Raw genomic sequence first — 19885 nt, forward strand, 5'->3', positions numbered from 1 at the left:
TCAACTACTAGATGCAAGACCATTTTTTATGAAATAAAACTCCTTTGGCTCCCTGTTGCATACAGGATAAAGTTTAAATGCCTTGTGGTATACAATCTGTGACATACATGATCCTTATTAGTTTATTTTTTAATTCATTTATCCATTCAATAATTAAATATTCAATGCCCACAATATACCAGGCACTGTGCTGTTTTATATAAATTTATATGTGTTGTTATATATTTGTAGGTACATACATATGTGTGTGTATAAATATATATTTATATATACACACATGCACACAATCCATATCAGCCCTAGGCTTCCTCAGCCTTATTTTTGTACCCTTTTCATAGGCCACATACCCCTCCACATATGAGCCATCCTGAATTATTTATCGTTCTGAAAAAGAACTGTTCATGTTCTCAGCTCTGAGCATTTTTCTCTTATGCTTTTCTTCACTTGTGAATTACTTCCCACCTTCTCTACCTTTTGATAATACTACTCATCTTTGAAGGCCCATTTCAAATGTCATTTTCTCTGTGTAGCTTTCCTTGGATTGCTTCCGCCCACTCCCCTCTTCCAGGCAGAATTAATGGTCCCTCCTGTGTGATCCTGTAGCATTTTATTTATACTTCTGTACTAGAACTGGTCATATTGTGATTTAGTTATTTGTATGTCTGTCTTTTTCACAACTGTGAACATTTTGAAGACAAAAATTGTTTCTTTGAATTCTCTGTAGCTAGTAGACTGCCTTGTACATAGTAGTTGGCCTCCAGATATTTATTAGATAATTCAATAAATGCTTATGGATTGCTGCTGGCACCCTGGCAGATTTGAGGAGCATCACACTTGAGATAGGAAGTTGTTAAGCAATCTTGAGTTACTGAGTATTCATCTATTACAGTTTGGAATTGTGGCCAGAGTACAGCCTGCCTACTCTCTCAGGTTCTGCTGTTTGGACAAGGAGGACTTACCAGTGTTATCAGGGCCTATGAAACTCTATCCTCCTCCACAGAGCCCACAGTCACATAGACTTCATAGTTTATAATGAGCTTTTAATGTATGAACACCACCCACTTCGGTGCTCAGTGACTTGGCTTATTTATGACTCATGTGCTGTGAACTAGCTAAGAACTGCAAGCATAGGAGAGCAAGTAAGACTTGTGAGCTGGAAGAAGGCAGGTCAATTGCTTTCTTTTTATTTTTCTTTTTTTTTTTTTTTTTTTTTTTTTGAGACAGAGTGTCACTTTGTTGCCCGGGCTAGAGTGAGTGCCGTGGCATCAGCCTAGCTCACAGCAACCTCAGACTCCTGGGCTTAAGCGATCCTACTGCCTCAGCCTCCCTAGTAGCTGGGACTACAGGCATGAGCCACCATGCCCGGCTAATTTTTTTTTTTTGTATATATATTTTTAGTTGGCCAGATAATTTCTTTCTATTTTTAGTAGAGACGGGGGTCTCACTCTTGCTCAGGCTGGTCTCGAACTCCTGACCTCGAGCGATCCACCCGCCTCGGCCTCCCAGAGCTAGGATTACAGGCGTGAGCCACCGCGCCCGGCCAACTTTCTTTTTATTTTTCTTAAGAGAAAATACCATCTATGTGGCCTGGAATTACAAAAAGCCTCAAGAAAATTGTGTGTAAATGAACACACGAAGTCCCTTTCTGCAATATAGGCCATGGGATCCCCTATTTAAACTTATGTGCCTATATTGCAAAATGCTAGACAAAACAATACAAAACAATAGCAATGGCAAATCTGGTGAGGAATCGGTCTTTTTTTTTTTTTTTTTTTTAATTTCTTTCTTTTCTTTTCTTTTTCTTTTTTTTTTTTTTTTGAGGCAGAGTACCGCTCTGTTTCCCGGGGTAGAGTGCCGTGGTGTCAGCCTAGCTCACAGCAACCTCAAACTCCTGGGCTCAAGCGATCCTCCTGACTCAGCCTCCCGAATAGCTGGGACTACAGGCATGCGCCACCATGCCTGGCTAATTTTTTCTACATATTTTTAGTTGTCCAGCTAATTTCTTTTTATTTTTTAGTAGAGATGGGGTCTCGCTCTTGCTCAATCTGGTTTCGAACTCCTGAGCTCAATCCGCCCGCCTTGGCCTCCAGGAATGCTAGGATTACAGGCATGAGCCACCGCGCTCAGCCATGAATAGGTCTTAAACCCTCTGTAGTGCTAACATTTGTGACAGTGCCTTCCCTTACCCAGCATACATAGTGGAATGACAATATAAAGAAACTGGATCCCCAATAGTTGGGGAGTAGGAAAGGCCTGATTTTATCAGCATGCTGCTATATCAAGCAGGTCCAAGTTAGCCTTTGTATAGGGTCTCTGCAAGTCATACTTCTTTTTACACTTTTGTTCATAGCCAAGTCTTCCAGATCTTTGAGCTCCTCCTCAGTCACTCTAATTTCTCCTTTGATATCAGATCCCAGACCTTTTTTTTTTTACCTCTTATCAATTTCTTCAATCCCTAAGTATCATTCTCAAATCCTTTGTGTTTCACATAACTGTTGGTTGGCCAAAGCTGTAGCTACTAATTTCAGTTTACTTAGAATTAATTCCACTTTATTAAAGTGCTGACCAATTAGTAAGCAGATATCTAAAATCTGATTTTGAGCTTAAGAAATCTACCTTAGATCTTATATGTCTTAAAAATGAAAACTATACAGCGAAGGGGCCCCTATAGCATATTTGTTTAAAATCTACTACCCAGCCATGTACCTTTGCCCCTCTTCCTTTTCTAGTTGATTTTTAAAATCTAGAGTAGAGCCCATGAATGGCACTAATAACACATGGCTCACCTACCCATCCTGCTGATTAAAAAAAAAAAAGAATAAGAAACACATCACTTCTGGTAAATGCGATGACCAGGATATTAGATAAACACACTTAGGGGCTTTGACAATTTGTTGCCAGAAAGACATTTGTTCTTGCAGTTGTTTTTTAGTTTGAAAAGGGCCTTCCTATTGCCTCTTAGAAGGTCTGAACTCTGACACCAGTATTTTGAAACCCAGGCTGTTAGGGCTACCTCTCTTGCATGCAAGAATAAGGAAGAGAACAAACAGCTCTGTGTCTTGGGCAATCTTTTCTAATGTGGTTTTAGGATTTTTACCTCTGTACTTTTATTCCCTGAATTTAATGATGGGGCTTGTCATACTCTCTGACCTCTCATGAATTTTATTAGAAGTGACTTGTATCATCAGACTTTTTGGATCCACCCCTCAGATTTACTTGGTACCCTTTCTCTTGTTCTTAATTAGAGTTTTGTCTGCTATTTTCACATTCTTGATTATTTATGCTGCTTTGCATGTCCATTTGAGATGCGATCAGATTTCCCCCCTTTCCCAGAAACTGAAGAAATAATCGTTTGCATCACTTTGCGTAAAATTAACATGTTGATTTTTATATAAACCCATAGGTTACAGGTTAATTTACATAGACCTTGCATTCAAGAACCTCAACCTTTACCTTGTCAAGGAAAATGAAATAAATCAGGACAGCTGAAATTAAGTATATTCAAGCCATCAGACAATGGGTGGACAAAGAAGAACTATGAGGTAGAAACTTCGTATAGTTACACTCACACAATCTTAATGTGTTAAGGGATCACAGAGGTTTTCTAATCCAGCTTCTTACCATTGTAGGAATCCCATTGAAAGCACACCGTGCAGGTGATAAACCAACTGACAGTTATACTTTCAGAACAAAGTGACTAGTAAAGCAGCCTGTTTGGTTTTGGAAAGTCTTTAGTTGTTAGGAGGCTAAAGTCTTTTCTTTTGTGAATTTCTACCCCATTGATCCTGGCTCTGCCTCCTAGAATCAATATAATCAGTGGTTCTTTTCTCTCTCTCTCTCTCTCTCTCTCTCTTTTTTTTTTTTTTTGAGACAGAGTCTCGCTCTGTTGCCTGGGCTAGAGTGAGTGCCGTGGCGTCAGCCTAGCTCACAGCAACCTCAAACTCCTGGACTCCAGCAATCCTCCTGCCTCAGCCTCCCGAGTAGCTGGGACTACAGGCATGTGCCACCATGCCTGGCTGAATTTTTCTATATATTTTTAGTTGTCCAGATAATTTCTTTCTATTTTTTTAATAGAGACGAGGTCTTGCTCTTGCTCAGGCTGGTCTCGAACTCCTGACCTCGAGTGCTCCACCCGCCTCCGCCTCTCAGAGTGTTAGGATTACAGGCATGAGCCACCGCTCCCAGACTAGTGGTTCTTAATTTAAAGTCCACAGTCAGGGCTTAAATGAGTCCACAAAGCCCCTGAAACTGTAAAATTGTATGTGTGGGCATGTGTGATTATGTGCATGTATCTCTAGCTTTCAAAAAATTTTCAAAGGGGGCATATGACTCTCCATCAGGGACAACTTTATAGGCATGTGACTTGTGCAGTTGCACAAGACCCATACTTAGAAGGACTCTGTACTTGGTTTAGTACCTTGATGTTGTCATCTTGAAATTCTTAATAATTTTTTTTAACATGTGACTCTGAATTTTCATTTTGCACCAGGCCCTGCAAATTATAGGAAAACTACCCCAATGACTTGAAGCTAGCAGAAATGTCACTAAAATTCCTAGAAAACAAGTCTTTGGATAGTTCTACTTTCAGGAGACCCACATCATCCTTCTGTTTAGCTTCTGACTTTGCTTGTGTTTCCAAACAGTCTATCTTCTCAGTTTAGAATGAAATGAAGGCAATCTCTGCTTCCTCTTTAAGTTTTCTCCAGTTTCTTGCCTGCCCTATACCAAAGATTCTTAACATAGAATCCATGCCCATTATTTTATTTTATAACTTATCTAATTTATCTATATAATATTTCAAACTTTGAAACCAATTTAAGCACAAAGGCTCTATTGTGTCTAACGGGGGAAAATTAACAACTTTTGTTAATATTAGGAGAGTTCTTATCTTTTTCTCTTTGGGTACCTGGAATTTGAGGACAGTGAGTTCTGTCAGAGCAAAAACATATATTTAAAGCAGATCATTCAGATGTATCCAATTCATTTTTACTACGTTCTATCTTATCTTGCTCTATATGAAAGCTTTTAAATTGATTTCTTTCTCTTCTTTGATTGATCAGGGTCTTTCCCCCTCACAAATAATACTCTCTTAATAAATTTAATATACCAAATTATATATTCTCATGAAATAATTCATTTAATTTGTAACTTCAAACTTGGAAAAACTTAATTTAAAAATTTAATTGCATATTTTATTACAACATATTATTAAAATAAAGTTCACAACACATTAGTAATTTTATTGGAGAAGCATACCAAGAAGTTTCCCTGAAAGTCACTAGGTAAATGTATGATTGCTCTTTGGTGACCTTGGACTCTGCTGTGGGACAAAGGCAGATCACAGCCACTCTGGACAATGTGAGAAAGAGAAAGAAAACAAGCTCTAGGATAAAAGGTTAAAAGAACTGTAATTATTTTGCCTTGGAATAAAGAAGTCTAAAGATGACTTGAAAGAAATGAGGTATTTTTGATGAAGAAGAGTTGTCTTCTTTGTTCAAAGAAAAATGAGATGATTAGAGATTTATGTTGACATTTGAAGAAATTTTCTTTTAAATTAAAAGAATCATATCATGTGTAGGTTAGAGATTTACTTACCTAAGGCAAAGGCCTCAGTCAGATGATCTCTTGAGGTTCCTTCAAATTCTAAGTTTCTACCCTTGGGCTTAAAATCTTGCTTCTGTGGCACACCAAGCCTGGCATGGACTTTTTTGCTTATTTGCCTTTCATCTTAGATTCTTCATCTTCATTCTTAATTATATGTCGGGCATATGTCCCTCCTGGGGAAGAACAAGGATGGAAGGAAAGAAGTCCTTTGTTGAGTGACCAGAATGACTATCCTTGAATATTCAAGTAAGGATTGTCTATTTCAACTTCATCATCTGGGAGGCTAATTTATATAGTTATTTCAATTTTGTTCTCACTACTCAAAAAGAAGTTAGAAGAAGCTAGAAGTTACAATGTCTCGAAGTCATTATCATTAATAATTGTTCAAAACTGTTGGGTAGGGGAGAGGAAGTAAGCTTGTTATTTGGGCATTCTGATTTTTTGCAATTCCAGTTAAGTGAGAGTTTCTATAAACAGATATATAAAGATTGTCCTGTCTCTTTAGATATTAAAAAGAGTTCCTTTTTAAAGGGTATTTTTACAGTTTGAACTAAATTCAAATGTGACTACCTCTTGCTCTTTAACTGCTAATTGCCAAGCACTGTGTGGAATTATTTGGCCTGGTATTGCTTCCATAATGACCTAGCCATGCTTTGGTAAGATGAGACCAGATCTATGGCAAAGAAGTGCTCTGCTCTGTATCCAGCTTTTACCTGTGGGATCTGCTCTTGTCATATTCTGCCCCAGTGTACAATCTTCCCCACTTTCCTCTCTTCCCAGCATAGCTGTCACCCATGGGATAGAGAGCTGACCTACCTTGGCCATATATGAAGAATAATCCATAGGCATCAAGCGCTGGACAAGGAATCCGGACACCTTGATTCTAGTCTTGGCAGTATCACTCTCTGTCTGTAGGACTGTGGTTAAGTCACTTTTCCCTCTTTGGGCTTTAGTGTTCTCATCACAAAAATAATGATGTGTTTGAGCTTGGTCCAGATTGTTTTCAAATTGTGTTCTGTGCACTCCTAGGGGTTCATTGGAGGTCCTTTGGGGGCTAATGCAGAAGAGGTCAGAGCAAAAGGCAGAATGTGAGGGGGACTCTGGGTTCACTTCAACCATAGCAGCTACACTTTTACTTGTTTGATATGCTTCCCTAGAAGATTTTATTTGAAAACTACATTTCCTGACATGGTAAGAGTGCATAGTAGCTGTAATTTAGTCATTAAGGCAGGTGAAATGATTCTACCTACTGTTTAATACCGTCCAATATTATGGCTTCTGGTGTTGCTGATTGAATAAAATTGATCATGCAACAATCTGATCAATTGCTGTAAGAGGGTATCTTCTTGGCCACCTGGCTGCATCTACTCATGTCAACTCAGCAGTAGCTTTAGGTTGAAGATGTGGAAATTATGAGCCCAGTAGAAGAAGAGGCTGGTTTTCCTTCTTGTGGAGATTGAGGTGGGGGGTAAACAGTTCTGGGCAGGACTACATAGAGTTCTATTAACAGACCCTTGTTGCTACTCGTTCCTCCCTAGGCCTGGAGCTAGACTTTCTATAAGTGATCACCTGCTTATTTACTGAAAGCTAAATTGATCCAAGTAACAAAATCACCCCAGAGTGTACATTTTATCATTTTATTATCTTTCATGTTTTCAAACCCAATCGATCCTTCACTATAAGAAGCATGATTGGTGCTCCTAATAGGCTGACAGGAAGACATACAGTACTCTAGAAATGGACCAGGAAAGGGGGAAATACATTGTGGTCTGAAATATGTCTTTTATTTTCAGGTATTCACTGATCTGTGGCTCAAAGTGTGATGGGTTCTCAGTGGAAATGACCTGCTTTTTTTTTTTTTTTTTAAATATTTTGTTACTACTATTTAAAATTGACTGAGTGTAGTGTTTTACAATTGCCCAATGGTTAGGGGTCATGTTAATGGTCACTGCTCTCATTCCAGCTTCACAGATGAGAAGATGGAACCCCAGAGAGGAACTAAGTTAGTTGGCCCATGGTCACGTGGTAAATTGACGGCAGAGGTGAAAGGTACAAACATCAGGTTTCCACAACCCCTCACATCTCATTTCTGGTTCCAATCTCTCCTCCTGCAGAGACACCATACAGTAAGCTAGTTGGAGGCTTTGATTAGAAAGTGCCAAAGTGGGTCTGGTGTCTTGCCCTGATCTTTAGGGTCATCTGAAGAGCTCACTCTGTGGCTTAACCATATGGGGATAAAGCAGTAAATGGTTTAGGCTTCTTATTGAAAAATTGCAGGAAGGGGTGATTGGCAGTGCAACTGTTGTGACATTGTTCATTTATAAAACATCAAAATTAGGGTGTTCAGGCATGGTAGAGAGAGTCACCAAGAATTGTTTCACTTTAACAAAATGCATCTTGGCCTGCCTATAGGGTGGATTGCACTCATAGTTCACCTGAAAACCTAGCTTCCACACTGATTTGCTCCAAAAGCTGGGACAGCACTGTATTTGGAGTTTTGAATTCTCAGTTCTGCCAGCCAAGGTAGCTTCTACTTTCCCCATCAGCTCAAGGATCAGCACTCTTTGGCTCAAAAACACGTAAATCCATTTTAGAGTGAACAGAATGAGGGAGAGGAAGAAAGGCAAAGAGAGAGAGAGAGAAATTATATATAGGGTTAATAATTGCTATATGAAATTCAAGCTTCTAGGCTTATTTGTTCAGTAAATATGAATTTAAACACTCACTTGTTTGGCAGGTACATATGAGAGGTAAAGTGATATTCCCTTCTGACTCTTTTAACTGACAGAGTAACTTTGAAAGTCCACTCAGGCATTACTCAGATCCTCCTCTTTCAAGAAGTCTTCCATGACTAATTGAGCAGTAGGAAATTGTTCCTATTCCATTCCAGCTTAATCATGAAAATTTGTTCTTTTTGCTGTAAGATACGCTTTTATCCATTTGCACCTGTACTATATATATATATATATATATATATATATATATATATATATATATATGCATTATTTCTCTGTAATGTGGGCACCTGTTCAGCCAAAATAGTTAACTAAGGAAGAGGTAATAGAAAGAGCCTTTACTCCTACTTGGGTTTACATCCAACATATGCAATAGGTAACTATCTATGAAACCTTATATACATTACTGAATCACCAGTGCTTTCTCTGTAAAATAAAGTCATCTACTGTGTAAGAATCACTGTAAGAATTGGAGAAAATATGTAGAAAATGCACCTTCACAGGCCTTGGTGTATAGTGTTTTATGCTCAATAGATTACAATTGTTTTATTGTTGTTGCTGCTGATATATTCCTTAGATCAAAATTTTCTTGGTTATTGTAGACAAAATGAATGTGATAGCATTCCCAAGGGGAGGTGTCTTTGGTTCTGCTCTTCTTGTCAGAAAGAAAATTTTGTATATTTAAGTTTAAAGGATACCACTAGGCAGTAGGTTTTATTATTTCTCTTATTTCATTTCTCTCTCCTTTTTCATAACTAGTGAGTCACCTGTAGTTTGCTCTAGTGCTTAAGGTGTTATAAAATATTCATGTTATTATATGAAAGGTTATTTATACAGAGGAACCAGATGTAACTGAGTATACAAACAAATAGTGGCCTTATTTTTCACCCTTAGCAAGTAGAGCCCTTTAAAACATAACTTGAAAGCTTATTACATTTTGTTTAAGATGTTAGGAAATGCTTTAACAGGAGCTGAGAGAAGATACTTCTTGTTTTGGCATAAAGTAAGTCTCCAAGAGGGGCATCCCATTTAAAAACCTGTTGATCTAAGATAAACTAGAAGTTTGGCTGAATATTTTAGAATTTGTTGGCTTGCCCTGAGTTCCAAAGACTCATGGCCTGCAACTTGCTGGGAAGGGCAGAATCACTAAATAAATAGGGTCTATGTAGCTAAGGTTCTTGGTCAGCTCCCTCAAGAAGGTTGCACTGTATAAAAAGGGTGGGTTGACCTTTAAGCCTCCTCCCAACCCTTTTTCTCTGAGGGTTTCTCTATTTATCTTGAGAATGGAGTCCTGGTGGCTGACATAAAGCATACTCTGACCTGAGCCTACATTCTCCAAACATAAAAACCAAAGTTTTCAAGAAATCATTAGAGCAATTGGTACTCCCCAAATCTGTTCCTCGATGTTATAACTTGTTTCTGCAAGCAATGAAAATAGCAATTCCAACAACTACCACAGCTAGCACTTGTTGAATGTTTAATCTGTGCCTGATCCTGTGCTGAGCACTTGACACGTAAGACCTCCTTTAATGCTCACAACAACCCTATGATAGGTGCTACATAAAACAGAAGATTCTATGGCCAGAAAAACGTTTGTGAACATTGGGTAAAATAAGTTGAAGGCGTTTCTTTACTGTAGGACTTCTCAGAAACATTCATCTCTGCACAACATCATAGAAACTAAACAACCTACTGCTGAATGATATTTGGGTCAAGAAGGAAATTAAGCTGGAAATCAAAAGATTCTTTGAACTAAACGATAAAGGGGATACAGGTTATCAAGATCTGTGGGATATGGGTAAAGCAGTAGTGAGATGAAAATTCATAGCCAAAAATGCCTACATCCAAAAGACAGAAAGATCACAAATTAACAATCTAATGAATTGTCTCAAGGAACTGGAAGAAGATGAGCAAACCAATCCCAAACCCAGCAGAAGAAAAGAAATAACCAAGATCAGAGCAGAACTAAGTGAAAGTGATAGTAAAATAACTATACAGAAGACTAATGAAACATGTTTGTTCTTTGAGAAGATAAAAAAAAATTGATGGACCTCTCACTAGATTAACGAGAAAAAGAAAAGAAAGGACTCTAATAAGCTAAATCTGGAATGAAAAAGGAGAATTACAACTGATACCATGAAAATACAAGATATCATCTCTGAATACTATTAATATAAAATTATCTATGCACATAAACTTGAAAATGTGGAGGAAATGGACAAATTCTTAGAAACACAGCCTCCATAGGCTCAACCAGGGGGAAATAGAATTCCTGAGCCGACTAATATCAAGTACCTCTTGTAATAACCTTGATGGAACTGGAGATCATTTTCTAAGTTTAAGTGAACTATCACAAAAATGGAAAAACAAACACCACCTGTACTCACCATTTAATTGGAACTAATTGTTCAACACCTATGTGCACATATGGAAATAACATTGATCAGAAATTAAGTAGGTGGAAGGGGGGAGGAGGGGATGGGTAAAATCACACTTATCGGGTACAATGCACACTATCTGGGGGGTGGATATGGAACAACAATTTATGTAAACAAATTGTAGCCCTATCATATTTTGAAATAAATAAAAAAATTTTTTCAAAAAATGTTTTCTGGGAAAAGAAAAGATGGCGGAGTGGAGGTAACCTCCTGGATTCGTGCTCCCGGAGAGGAAGGCATGGATCTCGACCTGCTACAACGCGAGTGGATCGCTCCCCTGCAAGAACAGCTGTGTGAATCCATGTAGAATCAGCGTGGAACACAAAAGGCAATGAAAAGATAAGGTGAACAGGAGATAAGATCGCGAAAATATGGAGAGTGCGAGACAAACAATAGAGAGTAGAGCCTGGGACAGCTGCGCTCGCCTCACCAGCGAGTGAGGTGGGATCAATCCCACAGGAGAACGTCTTGCTTCCCCACTGGCCTCCACTCCCATTCAGTCAAGGATCTGCCTGAAGTTGGTGCAAAATCACCACGGGAGACGTGGGGCTCTGTGGAGAGGAGACATTAGGGGGAAGCATCTTGAAATCCTGAGCTCTGTGCCAGGACTGCGCTTGGCGGGTGAGGGACAGGTCTGGGCTACCGCTGGAGGCAGTTAGGAGACAGTTAAACTGCCTCTACCGCTCAGCGGGTTCAGATTGATGGAGGTGAAAACTAACTAGGGGAGTCTAACCTGGAAACTGCTACGGGCCACTCAGGGTGGACTAGAAAGAACAAGAGCTCCTGCTTAACAGGTGTGAGATTGTAGGAGGGCGACATAAATGAGACAAGGGGGCATCTTAACGACACAGCCCCCAGATCTGGTACCTGCCAACCCCTGAACATTCACCCCCAGTGCTGGCAATCTATGGGTGGGCAGTCGCCATTTTGGGGGTCCACAGCCTAGCCGCTGCAGTGCAATAGGGTGCTGGGCGGCTCCCTCCCCTAGCCTGCAGACTCTCACCAGGAGCTCTGCTATTGCGCAACCTATGGTCAATGGTCCTGTTTTGAGTGCTCCCTCAGTTGTGAGAGATTAGAGCATGGACCTTGGAGATATTGGGATGGGGCAGACCATCGAGCACAGGATCTGCAATGGCTGGGGCGCTGGGCAAACAGCAGCACCACCCCCTCCCCCTAGTGACAAAGGAAGCAACACACCTAGGCTGATATGCAGCCTAGGAACAGAGCACAAGGCATGTTATATCCAGACGAAAGCTGAAAGGAGAGAAGCAACCATTGATCCAGATGGGAAGGACTCAGTGAAAGAACTGTGGGAGTATAAAGAATCAAATGGAAAACACACCCCCAAAGAGGAACACCAGCTCTCTAACAATGGACACAAACCAAATTCAGAACACTAAAATGTCACAGGAAGAATTTCAAACATGGATTGTAAGAAAGCTGAATGATATGCAAGAAAAAAATGGATAACCAACACAAAGAAACCACAAAAAATATCCAGGACTTGGAAGAAAATTTCAATAAGAAATCGAAATATTAAAGAAAAATCAAACCGAAGTCCTGGAAATGAAGAATTTATTCAGGGAGCTACAAAACCCGGTGGAAAGCCTCAAGAGCAGGGTAGATCAAATAGAAGAAAGAATCTCCTGGACCAGATGGCTTCATACCCAAATTTTACCACACCTGCAAAGAAGGTATTAATTTACCAGACTTCAAACTATACTACAAGGCTCTGGTTATTAAAACTGCATAGTATTGGCACAAGTGCAGGGACACAGACCAATGGAACAGAACAGAAAATCCAGATATAAAACCATCCTCATATAGCCATCTAATCTTTGACAACTCAGACAAAAACATACTCTGGGGAAAAGAATCCTTATTCAATAAATGGTGCTGGGAAAACTGGATAGCCACATGTAGAAGACTGAAACAGGACCCACACCTCTCACCTCTCACAAAAATCAAATCATGGTGGATAACAGACTTAAACCTTAGGTGTGAAACTATTAGAATTCTAGTAGAAAATGTGGGAAAGACTCTTGTAGACATTGGCCTAGGCAAAGAATTTATGAAGAAGACCCCAAAGGCAACCACAGCAACAACAAAAATAAATAAATGGGACCTGATTAAATTAAAAAGCTTCTGCACAGCCAAAGAAACAGTCATGAGAGCAAACAGACAACCTACAGAATGGGAAAAAATTTTCACATGCTACACATCTGATAAAGGACTGATAACTAGAATGTATTTAGAACTCAGGAAAATCAGGAAGAAAAAAATCAAGCAACCCTATCAAAAAGTAGGCAAAGGACATGAATAGAAAATTTTCAAAAGAAGATGGAAGAATGGCCAACAAACATATGAAAAAATGCTCCACATCTCTAATCATCAGGGAAATGCAAATCAAAACCACAATGAGATATCACTTAACTCCCGTGAGAATGGCCTTTATCAAAAAGTCCCAAAACAATACATGTTGGCGTGGATGTGGAGAGACAGGAACACTCATACATTGCTGGTGGGAATGCAAACTAGTGCAACCTCTGTGGAAAGCGATATGGAGATACCTTAAACAGATTCAAGTAGACCTACCATTTGATCCAGCAATCCCATTATTGGGCATCTACCCAAAGGAACAAAAGACATTCTATGACAAAGACACCTGTACTCGAATGTTTATAGGAGCACAATTCACAATCGCAAAGATGTGGAAACAATCCAAATGCCCATCAATACATGAGTGGATTAGTAAACTGTGGTATATGTATACCATGGAGTATTACTCAGCTATAAGAAATAACGGTGATACAACATCTCTTTGGTTCTCCTGGAGAGAGTTGGAACCCATTATATTAAATGAAGTATCCAAAGAATGGAAAAACAAGCATCATATGTACTCACCAGAAAATTGGTTTCCCTGATCATCACCTAAATGCACATTGGGGAATGATACCAACTGTATATCAGACTGAGGTGGGGGTGGGGGCAGGGGATGGGTGTATGCCTACACGATGAGCGCGCTGCACACCGTCTGAGGAATGGTCATGCTTGAAGGTGCTGACTCGGGAAGGTGGGGGGTGGGGGGAGGGGATGGAGGTATGACTGCATGGTGAGTGCCAGGCGCACTGTCTGGAGAATGGACACGCTTGAGGCTCTGACTCAGGGGCATGGGCAGGACATGGACAATACATATAACCTGAGCTTTTGTTACCCCCATGATGAGCTGAAATAAAAAAAAAAAAAACGACATTCTATACAAAAGACATCTGCACCCGAATGCTTATAGCAGCACGATTCACAATCGCAAAGATGTGGAAACAATCCAAATACCCATCAATACATGAGTGGATTAGTAAAATGTGATATATATGTATACCATGGAGTATTACTCAGCTATAAGAAATAACGGTGATATAGAATCTCTTATGTTCTCCTGGATAGAGTTGGAACCCATTGTACTAAGTATCCCAAGAATGGAAAAATAAGCACCACATGCACTCACCAGCAAATTGGTTTCCCTGATCATCACCTAAGTGTACATTTGGGAATAACACCAATTGGGTGTCTGGCAGATGTGGGGGGAGGAGGGGATGGGTGTATACATACATAATGAGTGCAACGCGCACTGTCTGGGGAATGGACACGCTTGAAGCTCTGACTCAAGGGTGGGGGAGCGTAGGCCATATACATAACCTAAACTTTTATACCCCTGTCATATGCTGAAATAAATAAAAAAAATTTTTTTCTGATTAATGGAATTTTTTAAGCGTGATCCTTTTTAAATATTAAACTCTCTAGTTCAGAGTAAAATAACAAAGCAAGGTAATGCATTACAATAGTGATTTCCGAATTAGCCATATCTATGGGGAGCCTTCCTTAGGCCATGAAGTCCAAGCCCAATGTAAACCTAGTAGCATCTGACCTTCAGAGGTGGTTCAGGCCACTAAAAGAAGGAAATATCTTTTTGTGTTGAGCCTGCAAATCCAAAAGTTACAGTGTGGTACATAGTAAATATGTGTTGGTATGTTTTTATGTAAGATGGTGGTGGTGGTATATACATTCTTTTGTGTTATCCTTCTTGTGAGCTATGGAACTCATTTTCATTGCTATCAAGCAAGATTACAAGTTCAGTTGTTACCAGTGGGAGAAAACAAATGACTGGACCTTGTGATAATCCAAATCATGACTTAGGGTGTAGTAACTGGTCTCTGAACCTAAGTGAGGCATGTGTTTGACAGATTTTCTGGGTCCTCTAGGCCTCTTTGGAAAGGCTAGTAAATGTAGAGGCAGCAGGAGGACAGAACACAGCATATAGGCCACAAGGTCCCTTCCTGATAGTTGGACGGGGCAAGCTGTCCAGTGTTAGTTTTTTGACAAGGGCCACCTTTAGATCAGTGCACACAAACAGAAAATGTAGGTGGAAAGATGTAGACAAAGAGAACTTCCTGGGAGGTTATTGGTGTCAGTTACTTATTATCAGTTACATCCAAGTGCCACAGCACTGGCAATACAACTTGTGTTGAGTTTCTATGCCATGTTTTAATTTCATTGGCAAGAAGGCTTCACTAGGATATGTAAAGGCTCATTAATAGATTACTAGCACTCATAAGAGGAATATTCAACCTAATGAGAGGGTGTGCCTCATTAATGGCTTGGAAATTAAGCAGTCTAACTAATCAGTGATAAGTGATTGACCTTTTGTGGAGGCTACAGCTCATTGGTAGAATACACACAGGTGGTAATGTGCTGGAAGGTATTTATATGTAAAAAGAACTACATTAATAAGGCAAACCTATCCTAAGTGTCCATGACTTGGCTCCCTCTTCCCCCGTGCTGTCTGTATATAATTTGGTACATTTATTTATGAGAATAAATTTGCCTGATAAAATCTATGATTTTCTAATTTCTATATGGATAATATATTATGATCAACATTCAAAATAATTTGTGTTCATGAAAAAAGTCTATAGGAAGAATTGACTTATAATAAGGGCTTTATTTATTCAGTAACTCATTTATCCAATGATAATTGCCTTGAGGGGAAAATGGATTCCAAGTCTGATATAATAAATGTTTATTTGGACTTGTATTTAACTGTTTTTTCTTTTTCTTCCTTGTCAAATGCTTTCTCAACTGTGACTTGTTAATAAATTATCCAAATATCTCCAAAGGCATTGCTGAAAATGTTAATACTGAAATGTTCCATAAATATACTTGAGTTTCTCTGACAAGTAGCCAGTGGTGACATCACAGATAGCATGACTATCCTTCAAATAGGACAATGCATACAACAGCCAACTTCTTAGCACTTTTCTTATCCCACACTTGCCAAGCTACTGCAAAAGCCGCACGTGATAATGCATAGATAATTTTTAAATCTTGTATCTCCTTTCTTTCACTTAGCCAATCTGTCTCCCTTAAGAGGCAACTTGAAAACTGCAAGGAGTTTTTAATAACATCATACTCTCATATCTTCTCTTCACCTTGCCCATATTTTAAAATTTCCTTTTCTTGTTGATCCTCCTCCTCAGAAATTCCTGATTTTGGCATCTTCAGTGAAAATAGCCAGATGATATGTTTGTCATTTTCTAGGCTTCCTTTTGTTTTCATTTAGATAAGAAGCTCCCCATGGGCAAGAACTTTACTTTTTGTTTGATGAAGTGTAATATTTGCTCACATCTCTCTGCCCTTGATAAGTGGAATTAGGAAATATGTCTTGAAGTAGAGCCAAGCACTGACACAAAGACATCCAGATAGCCTGTTTTCTATTCCTTTTGCTGTGACAATACAGTGGTTCCAGGTCATTTATAATTAGTTAAGGTCCAGGGGGAGAGGGATTTAAAAGCCCAGAAAGTAAAATACAAGAATGGAATTTGGCTCTTTTGCATATTTTTCCAACCAAGATTGGTAGATTGTAAGATCTGTAATTAGTAGAGTTCTAAGATATTCACTGGGTTTTAAGTAATAAGGCTGAATAGTGAGATCAAGCATTTTAAGAGCTCTAGACTGATCTCCATACATATTACATTTCTTAAAGAAGACGCTGCCTGTGTCTCCTCAGGGCCTAACTTCTCCATGAAGCCCTTTCCCTAATCCTGTCCCTGTTAGTTTTCCTTCTCTATCTCTGTCGTCCTCTACCAATTCCATGCTGATTAGGCTCTGGGGTTTCTTTAAAGCTCTACCATGTTGGATGTTCAGTGTTATATCAGTGGTGAAAACAGGCTCATTTATACCTCAGGGCATATGGCTGTTTGGTTAAACTCCAAGGGCCTTAGTCTATTTATTTGTTGAGATTTTGCTAGCTTATTATTAAATGACAGACAAGACAAATGAATACAACCTCTGGGTAAATTTACAAATTTAGTGACATTTCTCTCCATTAAGCTTTGACCTTAATAAGACAGCAGGGACCTTCATATAATAAAGTAGTCCATGCATTTTTGTTTTAGCTTCATAGACAGGAGAACACCAGAAACATTTTCTCTTAAAGCCAAAATGAGTTGTAAGCATCTATACCGAGTCTCTAGAAAGGAATTAGTTTTGCCAGTGGGAGTTGAAACAAGCACACTACTGCTATGTTCTGAGACCCTGAATTCTGTTCCAGAATTGATGAGGCTGGGTCTTGGCCTCTGCCTTTTTGCTTTTTCAGTTTTTAGTCTGTTCTGAGCCACCTATATTTGAAGAGTAATGATATATTGGGGATCTAGAACCATGCATCCAGACAGAACAAGGAGCTGAACAGTTAGGTCTTCTTAAGTACCAGATGGCCCTATTTTACAGGAAACCAATGTCTAGTTAGGCAAAACATTGGTCCAGGGCCAGGCCACAAGTTAGCAGTGGAATCTTGCTCCCTTTCTTGTATGTTACTGGTCAGCACATTACTATCTTGAAAACGTGTTAATATTATCTCATTCCTTGCCTCCGGTGAAGTCTCTTAAATGTGGGTGCCTCAGATTTTCGTTTTATAAAGATAGGGCAAATAACATTAGTTTCTTCAATTTTTTTTTTTTTTTTTTTTTTGGGAGACAGAGTCTCGCTTTGTTGCCCGGGCTAGAGTGAGTGCCGTGGCGTCAGCCTAGCTCACAGCAACCTCAAACTCCTGGGCTTAAGCAATCCTCCTGCCTCAGCCTCCCGAGTAGCTGGGACTATAGGCATGCGCCACCGTGCCCGGCTAATTTTTTCTATATATATTTTTAGTTGGCCAGATAATTTCTTTCTATTTTTAGTAGAGACGGGGGTCTCGCTCTTGCTGAGGCTGGTCTCAAACTCCTGACCTCGAGCGATCCTCTCACCTCGGCCTCCCAGAGTGCTAGGATTATAGGTGTGAGCTACCGCGCCTGGCCTAGTTTCTTCACTTATTGATTCAGCAAAATTAGTCTAGGCACTAAAAAGATTGAGATAAATAAGATGTAGTCCATATCTGGAGAAATGCAATCTTTTGCTATTAAAAAGATAAAAAAAATTACAATACAATTTAGTTTGTGCTATTATATAGTAGAACAAAGTACTGTGGGAGGATTGCATTTTTAACGGTAGAGGCAGACTTTGCCAGACTCTTTTGAGCCCATTAAAGAAATATGTAGGGAGCACATGTACCACGTATACCTTTAAAACTTATTGAAAATGGCATATAAACATACAGTTTTTCCTTTTCTATTTCATCATCATCTATTCCAGCATGCAGTGCGTCCCTACCATTGTAGGAAACAACTGGACCATTCAAAGAATTGGTAGGATTGGCTTGACCCTTCTCAATATCTTATTCTTCTGTCTGAGCCTTTCCTTATTCCGGTACTCCTACTTAGAGCCCTCTCTGCCTGTCTATCCATATCAGGTTTATTTTTCAAGGCTCCTCTTAAAGGGCCAATGTATTTGCATTTAGGTTATCTTTAGAGGATCTGAAATGCATGTAGGATGTTAAATTTTTAAGTTAACTAACCTTTATTCTAAAAGCACTTGTTGAGTACTGGCCATTACTCAGGGGTTTGCTGCATGATGGGTCACCTTCACTGAGGAGCATTTGCAGAAAGGACTGACACATGGCGATAACTTGGCTGGACTAAAGCACACAGATGTGTGAGCTGTTCTTTAATCATAGATTTAAATTTCCTATTTTCAGAGGCTTCACTTTGGTTATGACAAGCACCTTGTTGCAGAAATGAATCCCAGTTGTCTTTTTATTGGGGAAAATGTTATTTTTTTGAAAATGTTAACTAAGCCATAAAACGTTCAGCTATCTAGTTTTTAGGGCTGAAATTTGGGCACCTTTTCCTGATTTAGCTCTGCCTTTATAACATAGCTTCCCCAATATTAGAGAAATTTCCATATGTCCTAATTAAGAGGCCAAAGCTTGGCTTCTGTGGATTTATTCTATAATACAGACAGTAATGGTTCATAATGACTCTGAAAGAACTGTTTAGCCAATCTTGCCAAAACTAAAATTGCTTTTCATTTTTAATATCCCCAACTGTTCTTGCCCTGTTGGGGATAGTAAATGTATTTGCATTTGGGTGGAACCTCATATGCGGCTCAGTGGAAAACATGGCACTTTTTTCCGTGATTTTATAAACTCTGTGCAGCCAAACCATGCATATTGAGAGCGTATCTGCACGCACTTACTTGCCAGAGAACCTGTGATTCTTGCGGGCCTTTCCCTTGCTTCTCAGAATTTGTCAATAGGAAATTGGTGAAATACTTCTGTCCCCAACTCCCTTATTTGGGAGCAGAAGTCATACCAGCCCTTTGGTCTGTTTCAGACTGTGATTAGCTCCTATGGACTTAGAACCACCACTCCCCAGCAGGTAGTATATAAAGGGCACACAGCCAATAATAGCCTGACATTCGCTAGTTCTGTTTGCTAGTGCCATTAAGACTGATTAAATGCTTTGACTTGGAATTTAAGAATTTTGCCATTCTGGACTGTTCTGTAGCATCTATTCTAGTCGATGTTACTGCTTACCTTTCTACACTTAAAGTATCTTCTGAACTTTTCTTAGCCTGTTGGACACATAGTCCTGGTTCCTTCTTGCCAGTCCTATTTCTCTTCTGTTCATATCCTGGAGAACTCTTTGAGGATGGGAGGGAGATTTTCACTATCCAGGAATG

General features: G+C 39.4%; 1 protein-coding gene across 1 annotated transcript in view; it reads left to right on the forward strand.

Annotated features, from left to right (window-relative positions):
* The window catches only part of IL1RAPL2 (interleukin 1 receptor accessory protein like 2), a 1016789-nt gene that overhangs the window by 70110 nt on the left and 926794 nt on the right, over positions 1-19885 (forward strand). The gene's annotated exons all lie outside the window — the stretch shown is intronic.

This window comes from Lemur catta, chromosome X, assembly GCF_020740605.2.
Source record: "Lemur catta isolate mLemCat1 chromosome X, mLemCat1.pri, whole genome shotgun sequence".
Taxonomy (NCBI): Eukaryota; Metazoa; Chordata; class Mammalia; order Primates; family Lemuridae; genus Lemur; species Lemur catta.